Raw genomic sequence first — 6,508 nt, forward strand, 5'->3', positions numbered from 1 at the left:
TGCACTAAAGGATATGCAAATGTAGATTTAATGCACCAAGAAAGAAATGAGAGCTTTTAAGGCAAGAACAAGTGGGTCGACAATTGAATGCAAGTGTTCTCTATGTCATAAATGAAGTAGAGCTCTCAATTTATAGGTTTCTAACCTTAGGAGCTAAGAAAAACAAAAAGCAGCCTTAACCGGTCGAGTTGGGGGTTGACCGGTTCACTAGTCCTTGCAGCATTTAATGTTTTGATAGGTTACCGTTGCCTCGACTAGAGGTCGACCGGGAAAGAGGATACCTCGAATAGGAAGGAAAAGCAACTAGAAGAGAGAGTGTGTGTTTTTAACACTCCTCAATCGGTCCTCAACCAGACAAAGGCATCCGGTCGACCGATTTCCTGGTTGGTTGAGCCAGTTGGCCAGTGCCTTGACCGGTTCATCATTTTGGCACCGAAAACCTATCTTTTTCAACTTTTTTCTTTTCTAACACTCAGGCAAGGTCTTTAGGTAAATTAATATGTCAATTTTGAAATGTTTTGCTTAAGGTACATTTAATAAAACTCAAGTTTTAATGAAATTATAACTTTAAAGAATAAACCAAGTTTTTCAAATATGCATGAAAAGATATGTAAAACCTAAGTCCACCCATGCATTCATCTTACATTTTTTTCCTATGATTAAAAATCTTCCAAATGTCTCGATCTTGTATCCATTTAGTCCTTTGATGAATTTCCAAATTTATACCTGGGATTCTTTACAATTCAAACCAATTAGTCACTTAACCATGATTTTTTATCATCAAAACTTGATTAGAAGAACCCTTGGGCTAATAGTTACCATGCTAAAACTCCCACTCAAAATGAAAATAGTAATGACTCTCCCACTAGTCCCTTGCCCTTGCTGGGGAAAGAATATCAGAATCCAGCAACAGCTCCAAAAGGTTTAAGGCAAAAAAATTATAGTCAACCATTAGCATATGTTAGAGCTCTAGAGAATTGTTCCAATATGCAACAAACCATTGCGGGTTCTAGTTTGGTAACAAAAATCCGACACAAGCCATGTTCCTGGGGTCTCATATGGAAGAAGAAAATGTTGAAGATTCTGAGATTGATTTTAGGCTCAAAAACATTCTTTTAAGAGGCAACCCAAATACAGACTGGTCAAGACATGTTTGTCATCTGTGCCATCAGCCATATAATTCAGATCTGATGTATATTTGCTGCGAGACTTGCAAAAATTGGTACCATGCTGAAGTTGTTGAACTTGAGGAGTCAAAAATCTTAGAAGTAGTGAGATTCAAATGTTGCAAAAGCCGGAGGATAAGATCACCTGTGTGTCCTTATATGGATCAGGAATTAAAAAAAGTAGAGTTCAAAAAGCCTCGTTTCAGGACCTCAAAGTCAGGAAATCCTGGAATGGACTCTATTTCTGGACCCATTTTTGAACATCTGAAAGAGTGGGAACCCAATACTCCAATGTCACAAACTGAAGAGGAAATTGTTGTTGAAGATGATGAACCTCTTCTTCTTTTTTTCTCGTTCAAAAGTGGAGCAAATCACAGAGCATGATATAGAAGTGGATTTTGAGCAGAAAGCTGCTGGGCCAGGGCCATAGAAACTGCCAGTCAAAAGACATATGAAGTGTGAAAATGAAGTAGATGGTCTTTTCGGGAATGATCAATGTCAGATAGAATCAAACCATCATTTGAATACTGCAGAGCTAGCATCATCTCCTCATCTAGAATGGGATGCTTTCATTGATGGCCTTGAAGATGAGATGATATTTGACTATGAAAATATGGAGTTTGAACCCTAGACTTACTTTTCTTTTACCGAGTTGCTGGCTTCTGATGATGGTGGCCAGTTGGATGGAATTGATGCATCGAACTGGGAAAATTTGTCATCACAGGATAAAGTTCCTGAACAGTGTAGAATGGGTACTTCTTGTAATCAGCAACAACCTACAAATTTTGAAGAGCCAACAGTTAATATTATGCAATGCTGCATGTGTTAAAAAACAGAGCATGCCTCTAGTCTTTCTTGCCAGATCTGTGGCTTATGGATACATAGTCATTGTTCACCTTGGGTTGAGGAGTCATCTTGGGAGGATGGCTGGAGGTGCGGCAACTGCCGAGAATGGTGGTAGCCAATCTCACCTGTCAGGTTTTGGGTGGTGGTTAGCTATTCAATTTCAAGTGAGTTTCATTGCAGTGAAGTTTGTGAACCAAATCACAGTTGACAGGTTGGATAATGAAAACAAAATTTTTTTTTTTTTTTGAGAGGAAAGACCATGATGGGCAAGTTCATTCATCATCTCTATTTGTTGTAAGGCATGATGATGGACCCTTGGTGAAGTTGTTTCTTCAAATTCACACCGACTCCCTCACTGGTATAAGTCCTGTGTTGATTAAGATAAGACAGCTGCTGCTCTTGACAAAATTTTGTCTCTGAAGGGTTCCGCTATGCTTTATATGGCACATGGTGGGACAAACTTTGGATTTTACAATGGTGCCAATATTGGTGCAGATGAGTCTGACTACAAGCCAAACCTTACTTCCTATGATTATGATGCACCAATTAGAGAATCTGGTGATGTGGACATTGCGAAGTTCAAAGCATTGCGAGGGCTTGCGAATCGACACAGTGCAACATCTTTTCGTTCAGTTCCTTCCAACACTAAAAAGAGAGGATATGGACCTATCCAGTTACAGAAAAACTGGATCTTTGTTTGATTTAATTGATAAAATAGATCCTATTGGTGTGGTTGAATATGAAAATCCAACTTCAATGGAGTCTGTGGGACAGATGTTTGGATTTTTATTATATACATCAGGATATGCAGAAAAAGACCAAGGCAGCAATTTGTTCATACCAAATGTGCATGACAGAGCTCAGGTTTTTATTTCATGCCCTTTTGAAGATAATAGTGGAAGACCAACATATGTAGGTACAATTGAAAGATGGTCAAATCAGAACTTAAGCCTTCCTGATACTAAATGTGCTTCCAAAATCAACTTATTTGTTTTAGTTGAAAACATGGGACGTGTAAATTATGGGTCACACTTGTTTAACCAGAAGGGTATTTTGTCTCTTGTTTATCTGGATGGAAATGTTCTGAAGAGTTGGAAGATTGTTGCAATTTTTTTCCAAAACCTGAATGAGGTGTTAGATATCAAGCCCATCAAGGAGATTGCACATTCCAGAATCAATAAAACATCGGCCCTTATGAATATAAAAAAAATTCTAAGGAGGTTTCCATAGAATTAGCACTCTATGCTGGCCGCTTTGTAGTTGATGAAACAAAAGACATTCATATCATTCAGTGGATGGGATAAAGGGATCGCATTTGTCAATGAATTCAACATAGGAAGATTTTGGCCGTCAACTGGACCACAATGCAACCTCTGTGTCCCTACTCCAGTGCTTAGACATGGGGAAAATAATCTGGTCATCTTTGAATTAGAATCACCAACCTCTGAGCTTGTGGTTCACTCAGTTGATCATCCAGACTTCACATGTCGTTCAAGTAGTTTTAGCTTGCTTTCAAAACAAGCGGCCAGGTCTGGAAAAAGATAGTTCCAACTTGAATCCCCAAGGCCAAAACACAGAAAACACACGACAACCCATAGTACAACAATCGAGAATCGAATCGATACATTGATATTGGATCTTATGTAGTCTCCCACATGCATAGGAAATCTAGTACGATAAGCAATATGTTTGAAAGGCATCAGGATCTTCACCCCATTCTGTAATTGATGCATGTATGGGCAGCAGGCTTGAGATCATTACTGGTCTTTATTCGAAAATATGCTAGTTAGGCGACAGCTCTGGAAGGAACAGAATTCCTATAAGCTTCAGAAAATGAGAAACTGATTCTCATGATGATAAAACAACAAAAAATGAGTTTGATATGAAACTTACAATGGATATGAGAGCATAGAAGCTGGGATGCAGAAATCCAAAGAGGAGTTATGAGAAAGTGGATGAATTAGTTACAGTCTTGAGGACCAAAACTGGAGAGTGAGTAATAGCACAGTGAACGTGGGCTCTAAAACTAATATGGCCAGTTCCTTTCCAGACTACCAACGATCTGCAGAGGTCTCCACACGAATCTGTTTCAGCAATGCAGTCTCAAGTGCACCTCCAGACCTCACTCACATAGTTGCCACCTTGGTGCACACCATCCTCCTTTCATTACTTATTTTCTTGTGAACTTGCACATTTTTAATCTGGACTTCAAAATCTTTTCCATTAAATAACTCTAGTTTTCTTTAAAATCCCATCCTTAGGAGTTCATAGACATTAAAATCCATATTTCAACAAATCTTTTGCTGCCACCTTCCTTCGGGCATGCATTTTCACTATTTTCTTTGATTTTCAACTAATTTTCATGATTCTTGATTTTCTTAACAAGCATGAATAAACCTTTATGATTCCAAAAATAATGGGACTCATAGTATTAATTCATGCAAAAGTAAATAGGGCCTTGGTGGGGACCCAACATCCTTGATATTTTCTTCACTATTGTTTGTTCGATATTTGATTGATTATGCTTCCTCTTTGTGGAACATGTGATTATTTTGAATCTATTATTGGTCTAACCTTGTTTCTCATAGAGGCGTATTAGCTTACTATCCAGGTACGCTTCTTCTTACCTACTTTCGAGAATTTTATGGACACGTATGCTATTGATGATATCCATACTTGATGTGATCCTTAGGTGCTTAGATGTATGCTTGATTTGCTTGGATAAAACACATGTTGTGTGCTATATTTCTATACTAACTTTGATGTTTTATGATAGCACTTGAGAAGCAGTTCAGGTACACACTTTGACTCTTTTTTTTTTTATCATGATTTGATTTTCTGGCTTGGCATGATAATTCTGAAATCACCTTAATCTATCTAGGTATCTTCAATCAATTAATCAATTGCCATATTTCCCTTGACTTAGTCAGTAGAGACCTTTTTAGGGCTTAGAGGGGTGCTACCTCTTAGAGGTACCTTCCCAATAGGTAACTTGATTCTTGGACCAAGACTCGGGTTTTTCAAGACTTGCTTTTCCAAAACTATGGAGTCACTTCTTTAGGGTTTTCTTTCTTGTTTTATTTTCCCTTTTAAAATAAAATAAAATAAGTTACGACTCCAACTTTTCTAAAACTAATTTTTCACCATATAAAAATGAGTCTCGCCCATTGAATGGGGACGCACGTGAAAAATGTGAGTCCACACCCTTATTAGTTGTAATTAATATTTATTATTATTATTATTATTAACTAATATTTATTTTCATTAATCCTAAGCAATAATTTTTTTTATTAAACGTCCATACTTAAAGTATCATAATATATAAGATAACTTTAAAATATTTGTTATAAAAAATGAGTTGTTGTTAAATATACTCTCATTTAATGTGGATAAAAAAAAATTGGGATTAAGAATAAATTAACTATTTTAACTTAATATATAAGTCATTTTTAACTTTTAATTTTGATATTAAGTTATTTGATTAAAAATACTTAATCTACTTAATAACTTAATAAAGTTATTAAGTTGATTTACCAAATATCCTCTAAGTTATTAAATTAAAACTTATTACTTATTTTTTATTTTAGGCATTAAGGTTATTTAGTAAAATTAACTTAAAGTTTATTCTAAATCATCAAATTAATATATTTACTCTCATTAGTTATAATTACTATTTATCATCATTAATTTAACTAATACTTATTTTCATTAATCTTAATAGTAAGTTTGTTTATTAATTATTCATGCTTAAAGCATTGTAAATACGTAAAATAACCTTAATATATTTACTATAAAAAATGAGTCATGGATGCGGAGTCATGGTTGTTAAATATATTTTCATTAGATGTGAGCAAATAAAATAAAAAATATTTGAGATTAAAAATTATTTAACTACTTTAACTTAATACTTAAATTTATTTTTAACTTTAAGTTATGATATTAAGTTATTTTACTAAGTATATTTAATCTACTTAATAACTTAAATTAAATTATTAAGTCATTTTAAGTCATTAAATTGATTTACCAAACACCCTCTTAATTTACTTTTTTTTTTTTATATAATGGAAAGCATGCATGCATTTTCTTTATAGAACCAAATATATATAATCACTTATATGTTTTTTTGAAATTTGTTTTAGTTTTCGCCCGTTGAATTGTTTGATATTTTATTAGTCCTACACTAAAAGAGAACGTAACATAATCATGAAACTTTTATTGAAATATTTAAAATATGAAGGAAAAGAAAGGAAAAAAAAAAGGTTAAAAAAAAAAGTCATAAGTATTAAGACTAATGGTTTTGTAAAGTTGAATTTATTTAAAAAAAAAAAAAAAAGCTTATAAAAATAATCAAAGAATAAAACACAATTTTTAAACACACTTATTCTTATTTTAAAATATAATTATAATACTAAAGGAAAACATAGGGTGAAATGATAAAAGAATTTTGTGGCGAACGTTTGGAGAAAAATACATTTATAAAAAATTTAATTTAATTT

General features: G+C 34.0%; 1 pseudogene; it reads left to right on the forward strand.

Annotated features, from left to right (window-relative positions):
* Window positions 1-2,089: 2,089 nt before the first annotated feature.
* LOC100243510 (beta-galactosidase 17-like) lies at window positions 2,090-3,557 on the forward strand (annotated as a pseudogene).
* Window positions 3,558-6,508: the final 2,951 nt, after the last annotated feature.

Source organism: Vitis vinifera, chromosome 4, assembly GCF_030704535.1.
Source record: "Vitis vinifera cultivar Pinot Noir 40024 chromosome 4, ASM3070453v1".
Lineage (NCBI taxonomy): Eukaryota > Viridiplantae > Streptophyta > Magnoliopsida > Vitales > Vitaceae > Vitis > Vitis vinifera.